Below are 14,999 nucleotides of genomic sequence, written 5' to 3'. Positions count from 1 at the left end.
ATTTGAACTGCCAACATTTTGGTTAGCAGCTGTAGCTCTTAACCACTATGTCACCAGGTTTTCCCAATAAAACACAGGTGAGCAGTTTTCTCGTATTGGCAACACATAGGATCATCACATTAGATCACAAAATGGTGGACAACCACACAGTACTAGGAATCATGGGCTAGCCAAGTTAACACACATTTTGGGGAGACACAATTCAATCCATAACATTACATTTGAGCTTGAATTTGTGGCAGTTCCCTGTCAATGTACTGCTGCAACCATTTTTGAATGATCTTCAGCAAAATTTTACTTGCATGTGATATTAATGATATTGTTCGATAATTTCTGCATTCTGTTGGATCACCTTTCTTTGTAATGGGCACAAATATGGATCTCTTCCAGTTAGTTGGCCATGTAGCAGTCTTCCAAATCTCATGGCATAAATGAGTGAGCACTTCCAGCTTTGCATCTGTTTGTTGAAACATCTCAGTTGGTATCCCATCAATTCTTGGAGCCTTTTTTCTTTTTCCAAGAAAAACAAAGTAAGACTTTTATTTTTTAAATTTAACTAGTTGACACCATATTACCTTTAAGGTGAAAACAGCATCTACAAGCATTAAGGGGAAGGGAGGGGAAAAGGTTAGAGGTGCTGCCTCAGTTTCTTGATAATACTGAGGTCCGGGTATTCATCCAGAAAGCTGTTTGCAGTGCTCAGGGTGCCTAGGATGATCAACACAGCCAGAATCCTCAGACTCAACCAGAAACCAGTGATCCTTTTTTTAGCATCTTCTGAATATCCACAAAAATATTGGCGATGGGCATAAATGTACACCAGAGCCAGAAAAGTTGCGAAAACTTGGTTGAAATACCACCCAGCCATCCAGAATGCAACCATAAATATGGGATAAAACTCCACACAGTTTTGTTGTGCACAGAATACTCTCCCAAACTCTGGTAACCTGGTAACTGCTGGGGGTGTGACTTTGTATTTTAATCTTGCCTTTCCAACCTGAAAAGCAAAATAACTGCTGATGTTGCTGAACCCAGAAAGGTGCGTCCTTGTCCGGTGTGCTCAGACTTGCTGATTATCTGGACACTAGTTGATGAGAAAGGGAAAGTAATTTTATTGCAATGGGCAGAGCAAGGAGCCAGAAGGAAGTTCCTTAGATCTGGTTTACCAAGCTATGGGAAGCAGGGCTTATATGTGATTTGGGCAGCAGGATGGCAGACGCACAGGTATTCTGGGGAGGGAAAACTCTAGAAGGCAGCCAGGAAACAGGAGGTCACTGGTTCTTGCTGGACTGTCATTTTGAAACAGGGTCCAGGTGATGATTTTCCTTTTGACTCGTTCCTCCTTTTGCTGCGTCCTCTGTTGAGGTCAATTACCAGTTACAGCTGGCCCTTCTGTGTGTGCTGGGCAGGCCAGATCTGATTTGGGCTAGTTTAAGGACTAATGTAAATTTACTGACATTAGTAGGGTCAGGTTACACTGATAGGCAGAGAGAACAGACACAGCAGCCAGCAGGACTGAATTCCTAGTCATCTTCATTCGAAGTTCTGGTTCACTCAACTGCTTGTAGAGAGCAAGGGGAAAGAAGAGAGGCCCTTTTCTGACTTTGCAGTGCTGACCTTCCTTATTAGGTAAACAAAGCACTCCCTGTTCCATGCATGTATGTTCTCAACAATCTAGGAAGCCCCAAAGAGCTTAGAGCCTTATTTTTCGCCAATGCCTTCGGTGGTGCTGCTTGTACCAGTTCCTTCAGTACTATTGGTTCTTGATCATATGCTACCTCTTGAAATGGTTGAACGTTGACCAATTCTTTTTGGTACAGTGACTGTGTATTCCTTTCACCTTCTTTTGATGCTTCCTGGGTCATTCAGTATTTTACCCATAGATTCCTGCAGTATTTGAACTCGAGGCTTGAATTTTTTCTTCAGTTCTTTCAGCTTAAGAAATGCTGAGTATGTTCTTCCCTTTTTGTTTTCTAACTCCAGGTCTTTGCACATTCCATTACAGTACATAACTTTGCCTTCTCTTTTAAGTACATACTTACATATTTAAAGTATTATCTAGATTTTTATTGGCTTCTAATTTGGACCTGTGGTGGAGAGGATGACCGTATTCTAGTTTTTGTGATTTACACAGCTTTAGTAGCTTACATTAGTGAAGAAGGTGGGCCCTTCTGGTTCAAGCCAGCACAGCGGAGTGAGCTGCTCTCTCTCTGTCTTTCCGTTGCACTTCCTAGCATGTCTGTGTGGACAGTGTGATGAGAAAATGGATGCTGGGTCACGTTAAAGTGATCTTCTCCCTTCCCTTCGCCCAGTGCTTTGGATTCAGTTTCCCCAGGTGAAATAATTTTGAATCCTTTTCTGTGCTACATGCTGGGGTTGCAGCCATGATGTACTCTGTGATCAGGAGGTCTTGCCAGCGGGCAAGACATACAGATAGATGAATAATGACAACGTGTGACAGACTGTACTAGAGGGATGTGCTGGTTGCCATAGAAATGGAGAGGCAGCAGGGCTTGATTCTGGGTGGGGATGGGATTTCAGTGAAGGCTCCACAGGCGTGGTGCTTTTTTTCTTTTTTGCTGAAGGTCAGTAGGCATTTGTCAGGTGGAGGGGTGGGTGAGTCACCCCAGGCAGACCCAGTATGGAGACCGTGGTGTGCCGGGAAACATCCATGAGTCTGGGTGTCTGGATTCCAGCATGATGTGTAGAAGACTGAGTGTGAAGCTGGAAAGATGGTCCAACATCAGCAGGAACGGCATTATAGTAATGAGCACTGTATCCAGGAGGTGGAAGATTTAAAGTAGAGGAGTGCAAAAATGGTGTGGCGTCAGACCTCCTCTAACTTCAGGGAGAGAGAGAGGAATCAAGATCAGCATCAGCATAAGGCTGATCCCTGTGAGGTAGAGGTCAGACATACCTCCACTCTCTAAACTTTTTATCAAATCTGCAAGCAGCCATCCATCCCCTGGCACTCTCTACTTCTCTTCTGAGTTCGATAATCCATTGCAGTGGCCACACACAGAACTCACAGACCATACTTAGAGTTAAATGGTTTATTAAGGAAGCAACAGGGTACAACTGGGGATCAGGATCAACAGGCTACAACTGAGGATCAGGAAGCACACAGGCAAAGTCTGGAAGGCTCCACAAAGAGGAGAGCACACCCCTCCCTTCTTCAGTGCTGGACAGCTCTCTCAGCTCCTCTCGGCCCCCTGAGGACAGGCTCCGCTTGGCCCTGCTGTCTGTCACCACTGACTGCTGCAGGGCCACTTCAGGCCTGTTGCTGCTTCAGTGTTACAGCTCTTAACCATGTTACAGATCTTTTAGTAAGTTCCTTGCCTCCTTTCTCTCTGTTTCTTCTCTCTTGCCTTTTTCTTTTTTCTACTTCTTCCTGTTTCCTGTCTTTCTGCTTCTATCTGTCTGAAAAGCCTCTGTGGGATTGGCAGCTTCTATACACAACTTCTTGTGAATTTCAAGCTATGGCCCCTCCCAGTGTGGCCATGAACTGACCAGTCCCCTCTCAGTAGGCCACAGACACTTCATTTTCATAGTAGGCTACACTTAGCCTCATTTGCATAGTCTATTGACCAACCCTTGCAAGGTGCATACCAATCACAGGGCAGGTTGCAGCCCAGGACCAGAAAAAAAGTATCAAACCAAATTGTTTACAGCTTACCCAGAAAATGTCGATCAACCTGAACAAAAGCAACAAACTCTCTCGGGTAGAAAACTAGGGCAAAGGTAACTCTTCAGGGTTTAGGCAGAAAATCTCTCAAACTTTTTCCAAAGAACTGAGACAAAATGTCACATAAAGGAACTCATTTCACCACAAGGAGTGATGTGATATTTATGATTTAGAAATAATGCTGTTACTTGATAGAATAACCTCTCATTCATTCAGCCAATATTTACTGAGAATCTGTTACCTGCTAGGCATTTTTCTGGGTCCCAGGATGTAGCAATGAACACCACCATAGAAATCCCCATGTCAGGACAACTTACATTCTAGAAAGCTGAGACATAATGAGCAAACAAACAATGATGCTATTTATCAAAAGATGATGAGTGCTGTAGAAAAAAATAAAACAACAAATGTGGATAGGGAGTCCTGCACATAGGGGTGGAGAGGGTGACATTTGTAAATGAGGTGCTTTGTTATACTTGAATATAAAGAAAAGCTACTTTGGTTTGCGTTTTTTTTTTAATGAATTTGTTTTCAGTGTGCATTCTGAGACTTAGATTCTATGATACCTTTGTGTCTTATTAATATCAATTATTATTGCTATTTTATAAATTTGTCCACAGCAATAGAATTGAGAAGACTTACTAGATTGGCTTTGAAATAGAATTAAAACTCAACTTCATTTCCATTAGTATGTCTGCTTCCTCCAGTAATTAGATAAACAGGACAAATGAAGTTTGTAGGTGAGAAAGCTAAAGGATGACATAAGATGCATGTCCCCTGGTACGAATGGTTAAGGTAGACCCTGGCCAGTTATTTCTGTCTCTGCTAAGGATAGAACAAGACAGAATGGGATCAACTTCAGCAGGAGAGATTTTCAGTTGAAATTAGGTCAACTGTGAATTTTCCCACATGGATGGGTGGACTGTCTAGGGAGGTTGAGAAATTGTCCTTGTTAGGCACATCCACAATTACTCAGTTGTTGACATGACTGTGATCACTAATCTAGGTGGTCTGGGCTCAGTTGCAACAATAGTGGACAATTTCTGGGAGTAAGGACTTTATGGCATGTGAGATCCATTCTACTGGAGGTGGTGGGGGTAGGGGTTGCTGGAAGGGAAGCCAGCCAAAGGTTGAGACTGATTGTAAACTGTGGCAGGGAGACTAAGATTCTATGAGGGTCAGACTGTGGATCAGAATGATTCAGCTGGGGAGAAACTTGGGCACAACATGCAGAGTTTCCGGGAGCTGGGCCATTGGATCACACTGCACAGGTGTAACAGCCTCCCCGAAGGCGTGCTCCTGGGGAGGAAGTGAGCAGAAGAGAGGCTAGTTGTTAATGTTGGAAGTTCAGGGGTGTCAAGCAGGGTTCCACTAAGGAGGATTGGTTTTAAGACTCTGGTCCTGTTTATTAATCAGATTGTCTAAAGTTTCTTAAGTCTACTGGAGATATTTATTGGTTAGATATGCAGAGGAATTCAGGAAACCCCTAACTGGCTCATGGTACTGTAAAAAAAAGTTCTTTATGAAGAATTTGAAATTAGCTTTTCAGGGCAAACTGTATCTTGTCCTTACAGAGCCTGGGATTCTAACCCAGCCAAGGTTGTCAGAAATAGGCCATTTTCTTCAATAGAGCAGTAACCATGGAAAAAACTAGTGCAGAGCTAGGGTAGTTCCTAGAGGTCAGAGGAGAGCTAAGCTTCCACATAGCCCCAACTAGGGGAAGAAACAGTCATCTAAGAAACAAACAGGACCACCTCTTCCACCGCCCCCCCCAAGCATGGCATGTAAGGGAGTGCATTGCTATGGCTTTCCACCCACATTGATCCCTCGCCTTGACTTTAATTACTGTGGGAACCAAAGGCCATTCTTGTAAGTACGTGAAGTTCTCCATCTAGATATGAGGAGACTACCCTGTCCATTATGTCCTTCAGCTGTGCCTGGGACTGGGTGTGTTTTGGTAACCTGGAGGCATGGCTGCATGCGGTGTTGTCTTGAATACGGGACCAGTGACTCAGCCTGCATGGTCAACCTTGTGAGTGGGGCAGAATGAGACCCTTCAGCGGATAGTTTATGTGAGGGGACAAAGCAGGGTTTCTAAGGAGCCAATAGGGTAACAACATTTCAAGATCTATACTGAAATACAGCACTGTCAGTGAGAGGATAATATCCACACGCCTACAAAGAAGACCAGTTAATACAACCATTATTAAAATATACACATCAACCACTAATGACAAAGATGAGGAAAATGAGGATTTTTTACCAACTTCTGCAGTCAGAAATCGATGAAACATGCAATCAGGAATCATTGATAATTACTCGTAATTAGAATGCAAAAGTTGGAGGCAAAGAAGAAGGATCTGTAGTTGGAAAATATGGCCTTGGTGATAGAAATGACGCCAGAGATCACATGATAGAGTTTTGTAAGACTAATGACTTATTCATTGCAAATACCTTTTTCAGCAACAAATGGTGACTATATATGTGGACCTCACTGGATGGAATACACAGAAATCAAATCAACTACATATATGGGAAAAAAACAATGGAAAAGCTCAATATCATCAGTCAGAACAACGCCAGAGGCCCACTGCGAAACAGACCAACAATTGCTCATATGCAAGTTTAATTTGAAGCTGAAGAAAAGTAAAACAAGTCCATGAGAACGAAAATATGACCTTGAGTATATCTCCCCTGAGTTTGGAGACCATCTCAAGAATAGATTTGACACATCGAACACTAATGACTGAAGACCAGACAAGGTGTGAGATGACTTCAAGGACATCATACATTAAGAAAGCAAAAAGTCATTAAAACGATGGGAAAGAAAGAAAAGACCAAAGTGGATGTCAGAAGAGACTCTGAAACTTGCTCTTGAACATCGAGTAGCTAAAGCAAATGGAAGAAATAATGAAGTAAAAGAACTGAATAGAAGATTTCAAAGGACGGCTCAAGAAGACAGAGTAAAGTATTATAATGACATGTGCAAAGACTTGGAGTTGGAAAGCCAAAAGGGAAGAACACGCTCAACATTTCTCAAGCTGAAAGAACAGAAGAAAAAATTCAAGCCTGGAGTTGCAATTTTGAAGAATTCTATGAGCAAAATGGAGAGCCCTGGTGGCACAGTGGTTAAGAGCTTGGCTGCTAGCCAAAAGGTTGGCAGTTGGAATCCACCAGCTGCTCCTTGGAAACCCTATGGGACACTTCTGCTCTGTCCTATAGGGTTGTTATAAGTCAAAATCGACTCGGTGGCAATGGGTTTGGTTTGGGTTTCTTTTTTATGGGCAAAATATTGAATGACCCAGGAAGCATCCAAAGAAGATAGAAGGAATACTCAGAGCCACTGTACCAAAAAGAACTGGTTGACATGCAGCCATTTCAGGAGGTAGCATATGATCAAGAACCGATGGTACTGAAGAATGAAGTCTAAGTAGCACCGAAGGCATTGGCAAAAAACAAGTCTCCAGGAATTGCTGGAATACCAACTGAGATGTTTCAGTAAGTGGATGCAGCACTGCAGGTGCTCACTCATCTATGCCAAGAAATTTAGACGACAGCTACATGGCCAAAGAGATCCATACTTGTGCCAACAGAATGCAGAAATTATCGAACAATATCATTAATATCACACACAAGTAAAATTTTGCTGAAGATCATTCAAAAGTGTTTGGAGCAGAATGTCGACAGGGAACTGCCAGAAATTCAAACTGGATTCAGAAGAGGATGTGGAACGAGGGATATCATTGCTGATGTCAGATGAGTCCTGGCTGAAAGCAGAGAATACCAGAAAGATGTTTACCTGTGTTATATTTACTATGTGAAAGCATTCAACTGTGGATCATAACAAATTATGGATAACATTTCGAAGAATGGGAATTCCAGAACACTTAATTGTGCTCATGTGGATCCTGTACAGAGACCAAGAGGCAGTCGTTCAAACAGAACATGGTGATACTTCGTAGTTTAAAATCAGGAAAGGTGTGCATCAGGGTTGTATCCTTTCATCATTTTTTTAAATCTGTATGCTGAGCAAATAATCCAAGAAGCTGGACTATATGAAGAAGAATACAGCCTTAGGATTGGAGGAAGACACATTAACAACCTGCAATATTCAAATGATGCAACCTTGCTTGCCAAAACTGAAAATGACTTGAAGCTCTTACTGATGAAGATCAAAGACTACAGCCTTCAGTATGGATTACACTTCAACATAAAGAAAACAAAAATCCTCACAACTGGACCAATAAGCAATATCATGACAAACAGTGAAAAGACTGCAGTTGTCAAGGATTTCATTTTACTTGGATCCACAATTAACGCCCATGGAAGCAGCAGTCAAGAAATCAAATGACGTATTGCATTGAGCAAAGCTGCTGCAAAAGACCTCTTTAAAGTGTTATAAAGCAAAGATGTCAATTTGAGGACTAAAGTGGGTCTGACCTAAGCCGTGGTATTTTCAGTCGCCTCATATTCATGCAAAAGCTGGACAGTGAATAAGGAAGACAGAAGAAGAGTTGATGCCTTTGAATTATTCTTCACATATTGACTATACCATGGACTGCCAGAAGAACGAACAAGTCTGTCTTGGAAGACCTCGTAGAGGTCAGAGTAGAGCTAAGCCTCCACATGGCCCCACCTAGGAGAAGAAACAGTCATCTGAGAACCAAACAGGGCCACCCCCCACCCCAAGCATAGCATGTAAGAGTGCATTACTGTGGCTTTCCACCCACATTGATCCCTGGCCTTGACTTTGATTAGTTGTGGGAACCAAAAGCCATGTTTGTAAGTACTTGAAAGTCTCCGTCTAGATATGAGGACACTACCCTGTCCATTATGTCCTCAGCTCTCCCTGGGTCTGGGTGTGTTTCGGTAACCTGGAGGCATGGCTGGATGCAGAGCTGTGTTAAATACGGGACCACTGACTCAGCCTGCAGGATAATTCTTGTGAGTGGGGCAGAATGAGGCCCTTCAGTGGGGAAGGGAACAAGGCAGGTTTCTAAGGAGCCAGTAGGGTAACAGAAGGTAGCCAGCCTTCCTTGTTTGGGGCAGGAGGGCATCCAACTATCCACTTAAAAAGCATAAGTTACCATCTGAAAGCCCCATGTTGGCTTGGCCCGAGGAGCTGGGGGGCTTGGGAGTGGCTCTGGCCAGTACCTTATGACACTGTGAGGCTGTGACACTTGCTTTTATAGGGTCCTGGGAGGTCAAAGTTTTCAGAACAGAAGCTTCACGAAGATTGGAGACAGCTGGAGGCCCCCAGGCGGCCGTGGACAGAGATCCTGTGGACTCAAGCCAGAGGCCTGCATCCCAGGCAGGAGAGGGTGGCAGTTGGCACCTACATTGGAAAAAATAACATGCTGTAGTGAATCTGAGGACAAGGCTATGACAGACCCCTCCTGCCAACACCACTGTCATCAGTTCATAAACACCCACCTTATTTCCTGGCTCCCGAGCTGGGCTGTACGTATTAAAAAATAAGACAGGTGGAGAACTCAGTATCCCCACCCAATCTCTTGGGGTGCTGGAAGCTGCGTAGGGTAGGAGTTGGCTGTTTCCTGAATAAACAGCAGTGCTTTAGCCAGACAATGGGCTTCTTCTCCAAAAAACATGGGTGGTATACTGAGACAGAACACTGTGATTTCGGAATTAAGCCAGATGACTGGAAAAGGACAGATGGAAAAAGCCTAAATATTTATGATATTGAGGCTTAGACAGAAAATGAATAAACTGAAGACCACAGGTAATTACATAATCTACTTAGCCAATCATTTTACCTAATGCTTTGCCTTATAAATCTTTTATGGGATTTGCTAATAACATATTTGAGTTTTATTTCCTTCTTTTTGTCTCTCCTTACCTCATTTTGCATATATATCTCTAGTGAGAATATTTTCTCAGCTAGAAGAACATTTTCTTCACCTAAAGGCACACCAGTAGTTAATTGTGGTTCCTAAAATCTCCCAGCAAGCTTTTACTTCTGTTCATTGATTTACTTCACACATATTTATTGAATGTATACTATATACCAGGCCCTGTTCCAGACTCTGGGAGTTCATCAGTAAAACCAAACAGACAAAAAGCCCTGCCTGCTCTCGTAAAGTTTACTTTCTAACAGGAAAAAAGGCAATAAACAGCATGTATATGTTTAAAATATAATACGAGATGGAAATAAGAGTTCTGGGGAGAAAAAAAGCAGGAAAGGAAGAGAGGAAGGGCGGGAAGTATGGGGAGGTGTGTAATGAGTGGAGTTGAGTTTTAAACAAGGATGTCAGAGAAGAACCCACTGAGATGGTGACACTTGATCAAAGATCTGAAAAAAGAGAGGAAGTTGGCCAAGCAGATATCCCTGGAAAGAGAGTTGCAGATGAAGGGAGCAGCAGTCCCAGGTGCTGAAGTGTAAGTGAGCCTGTGTGTTCAAGAGACAGTGAGGAGGCCAGCATGCCTGCAGCAACTGACAGGGCACGGATAAGGAGGTATTCAGTAGGGCGTGTTAGGTTGAGATGTCTATTAGCCATTCTTGATGGAGGTGTTGAGCAGGTGACTGGAGGAATCTAGAGTCCAGGGGAGAGTTCTAAGGTAAATTTGGAGTTGTTAGCATGGAGACAATATTTAAAGCTATGGACTGCTTGACATCACAAGAGTCTGGGTATTGAGAAGGGAGAAGAGGACCAAGGCTGAGCCTGAGTACCCGAAGGTGGACGGTCAGGGCGCTATGGAGGAGCTGCAAAATAGAGGTGGTAAGGTGGGGACAAGCAGAGCAGTGTGGTGTCCTTGGGCCCAAGTAACCTGCTTCAAGGTAGTGGGCAGGGTTAAGTGGTCAAGGGGTGACCACGTTCAGCAGCATGGAGGCTCTCAGCGACCTGGGCAAGCAGCTTTGGGAGAGCAATGGGAGCCAGGACCTGTTGGGATTTGTTAGGGGAGAATCGAAAATCACAGACCATGAGTACTAATGACTGGTTTAAGGCACTGAGCTGTGGGAGCCGAGAAAGAGGGAACTGGGCCGGAGCATGGTTTTAAAGACAGAGGAAGTTACAGCAGATTTGTGTGCTGACAGGCAAGATCCATAGAGGGACTATTGATAATCTGTATCAAGGTGTCTAGAATTCAGGGTCTTGTGAATGTGTGTCTCTCTCTGCAGTGCAAGTGCAGACTGGGCTGCCTCACAATTCCAGGCAGCAATAAAACTGCTAGCAATGAGGATTTCACCCAGTGGTTCCCACCACTCCTGGGCGCTGCGTTCATCCAGTGTGACTGAGCCAGACATGCGAGACACATACACAGTGTTGGCAAAATGAAAGGTATTATTATTTATAGAAAGCAAATAGTAAATAATAGGAACAGATTAATTATGGTAAAATGGGCCTGCCCTCCTACATGTAGCTCACTTCTCAAAGGAGGAACCCCAGCTTACTCTTCCTCCAGATTACCCATGTCCACACTTACCTCGTTCAGCAGGCATGTGTGGTTCTGTTCAGTTGCTGTGTTCACATCACTGCTGCCTCCAGCTCTCCATGCTGCCTGGGCCCACGTGCCTCTACCCACACTGCCTGCGTGGCCTGCACTGCTCCCACTACCGCTCTGCCTGCTGCTGGGCTTTACAAGGCCTTGCGTCACTGGCTCCTGCGGCATTACTCCAAGCTTATGCAGCTCCGTCTGTGCTGCCAGGAGCAGGGGCAACCCCTTTGCTGGGCACTCAGGCCTCTGCCCTGCTCAGACAGCTCTCAGCAGCCGTGATCTGCTCAGCTCAGATTCCGCCTGCATGGGTCTGGAGTGCGGCTGCTTCCCCCCTTCAGGGCTGTGTTCAGCTCCCTTGGTGACCTTCTATCCAACTTCTTTCCATAGCCTGACTGCTCACCTCAGCCATCTCTCTGTGAGCCGACTGGCCCACTGTCTCTCTCTCTTCAGTGTAACAGCCCTTGACCTGTATTACAGCTCTTTATTTGGACCTAGGATTTTCTCAGCTCAGGGACCCTGGGTCCAAAGGATATGCTCCATTCCAGGCTCTTGACAGTCATGAGGTCCCCCAAAACTACAGTGAGATGGCCACTATGTAGGCAGTCTCAAGGCATGGCCCCCTCAGCAGAACCACAAACCAGTCAGTCTCCTAGGTGAACTGCAAGCTGCTCTATCCTGTTGAGTGGATTACAAGCCACTTTTGCTGCAAGTAAACCAACCAATTCCTTCAGGCCGCTTTTGTGGATAGTAAATAGATTAATCACTTGCAAGACTGTGACCCAATGAATCATTTTGGGAGAATTACAAACCCAGGGCCACAAAGGCCATATAAGAGAAACCCATTGCACTGTAGCATGCATGCATGGATGACTTAGAAGGAAAGAGCCTTGGGGCCCAGCATTTGTAATGCCTTTTGTCCCCTGTGGTCCCCTCTTGGAGGCCTGTACGCCTACCTGTGTTGTCCCACTGGTGGGTCCAGGTTACACCACAAGTGCTCATGGAAGGACATGTGTTAGTGGTCAACCTAGAACCTTTGTTGGGTTTCATGATGTAGGTTGCTTACTCAGTGGACAAAGGCACTAGAGGGTTGTGCCAATTTGGTTGGCACAGTCTGGTTGCCACTCCATTCAGACACATTAATTTAAAATCTATAGATTGAGAGCTGTTAATGGTCTCAGTAGGGTGTGCAGTTCTTCTTGACCAGAGGCCTGGCCCCCAGAGTCCACTTTCCACATCGCAGTGAGACCCTGCTAAACTGTGTTAGAGCATACCACGAGGCCCCTTGTGCACCTCCCTGTATCTGTCACATGGGTGGTTTTACTTTCTGAAAGTCCATAGAGCTGGACGTTTCTGACACACACACTCACACACCACACGCTTACACACACACAGCACATACACACACACCACACTCAAACACACTAACACACACACATTCACACACATTCACACCACACACATACAGAATTCACACACCACACGCTCACACACACACACAGCACATACGTGCACACCACACTCAAACACACTAACACACATGTTCATACACATTCACACTACACTGGCATACCACACACACAACATACACACCATGCACACGAACACACACTCATAAGCATACCCTCACACACGACACACCACACACACATTCATACACACTCAGCACACACCATACTGACATACCACACACACTCACACCACATACCTAGCACAGACACTCATATGCACCACAACTCACACATGCCACACACTCATACTTACACCCACACTCTCATACACAGAGAGCACACACACATACATGCTCATACACTCACATACCACACTCATGCACACACACCTCATGAACTCATGCTCACTTGTACAGCATACACTACACATACCTCACACACACACACACACCATACATTCCTCACACACATTCACACACACTCATGCACACTTACACACCACACAGATATACTACACCCTCACACAGTACACATGCTCACACACACGTAGCACACATGCACACACACAGCCTGCACTCACACACACACTCATGCACACTTATACCACACTCACACACACCATATCACAATCCACACATCCTCACACATGCATGCTTAAAACACACATGTACACCCATACACTTGCACTATACACATGTATGTACACACATACACTCTCACACACACGCTTGTACCACACACACATACACTCACACACACTGACACTCACACATACTTGCACCATACTCAGTTGTGCATATTCACACACACAGACAATATGTCAATGAAATATTTTAAAAGCTAAGTCAGATTATGCCTTGTACTCCAAACCCTTAGGCCTTCTGGCCTCGCTCAGCAAGAAAGACTGTCCTGCTCAGTGGCCTACAAGGTTTGTAACCGTAACTCCTCCCATTCTACCCTAGGCAGTGTGCCTTCCAAGTGGTAATCCACTTCTGCTGTCCCCACGGCAGGTGCTCAGTAGGAATTTATTGGAAGGGAATTAAACGTAACGCCAATGACGTTTACCCCATGGTCCTGGGGCTGTGTCTTTGATTCCCTGGAGAGCTATGTGCTTTATCCAAACCCTGTTGCCATCGAGTCGATTCCAACTCATAGTGACCCTACAGGACAGAGTAGAACTGCCCCATAGTGTTTCCATGGAGTGGCTGGTGAATTCGAACCGCTGACCTTTTGGTTAGCAGTTGTAGCTCTTACCTACTGCACCACCAGGGCTCCAGGTGCTTTATCAGTGCCTTTTAAATTATGATTATAATGAACTAGGATTCTACAAACATTAGGTTTTTACAGAAATTTTTCTCTTAAAATAGGCTGTCTATTTTTCCTGTCTACACAATAATATAAAATTCACAAGAAACTTCAAAATTACTTGTGACCTCAGCACCCAGAGATAGCCACTGCTTATATTTTCTTCAGCATCCTTACAAACTGTTTTCCTGTGGGCATCACAAAGATTGAGATATCATTTTTCTTCCTCTAAGGGTTTGAAAGTTTATTTTCCTGTACTTCCTTTCAGTATTGTTCTAGGTAAGAAGTTAATGAGAATAGCTCTTCCCATTTTATATACAGAAAAACACAGAAACAAATTCACTCATTTGGTTTTAGACATAATGGACAAACAGTGACCTTGAAAAGCTGATGGCGTCTGATGGCCATGGTGTAAGTTTTCTGGCTGCTTTCAGGGTAGTTGCAGTACTGGACTCTGAAGCCTGCGAGCATCTCATGCATTTTCACTGATGGGTCTCTGAGAGTTCTAGACACATTGAAATGGTCTTTTCAACACATGATGGCAGTGGTAAGCCTTATCAGTAAAATGGATTGAGTTTTTGAATTTTTTATCTTTGATAGTAGACTCTTCTATGTTAATCTTACTACACAGGCAAATATCATGTCATCATCATCTTTCTGAAGGAAAATATAGTTTCAGTGACACCACTTAAGAAACTGACTTTTATGAAATGCTTGTGGGGTAACTTAATTCATTACACAGAATATAAACTTTCAAATTAAATTCCTCTTATTTCAATTTTATGACCAGGAGAGCCTACCGGTCTCTGTGTGGGTCAGAGCGCCGGTCAGTACTGTGGGTGCTGCCAGGTCAACTGCCTCAGAATGCGTTGTTATTGTGGACTTTGGCAGGGGCACACACCTTCCACCGAGCTTCCCCTCAGATGCCCAAAGAGATCAGCATTGGCCATATACTGATTAGTCTTTTACAGGCTTGCTCAAAACGCGTACCTTTGTATACAAAAAGCTATCCAAAGCTGGAATTAGAGAATAGCCTGAACGATTAACTTTTCATTTCTCTGGCTTCTCAAAGCTTCATCTGCATAATTAGCTAAATCATTATTTCT

At 44.2% G+C, this 14,999-nt stretch overlaps 1 protein-coding gene and 1 pseudogene across 1 annotated transcript in view; one reads left to right on the top strand and one right to left on the bottom strand.

Annotated features, from left to right (window-relative positions):
- The window catches only part of LDLRAD4 (low density lipoprotein receptor class A domain containing 4), a 610,108-nt gene that overhangs the window by 291,452 nt on the left and 303,657 nt on the right, over window positions 1-14,999 (top strand). The gene's annotated exons all lie outside the window — the stretch shown is intronic.
- LOC101345942 (microsomal glutathione S-transferase 2 pseudogene) lies at window positions 470-1,224 on the bottom strand (annotated as a pseudogene).

The sequence above is a fragment of the Trichechus manatus genome, unplaced genomic scaffold (genome assembly GCF_000243295.1).
Source record: "Trichechus manatus latirostris isolate Lorelei unplaced genomic scaffold, TriManLat1.0 scaffold00262, whole genome shotgun sequence".
NCBI lineage: Eukaryota > Metazoa > Chordata > Mammalia > Sirenia > Trichechidae > Trichechus > Trichechus manatus.
The sequence above is the reverse complement of the archived record's forward strand: the minus strand, read 5'-3'. Positions and strand labels throughout refer to the sequence as shown.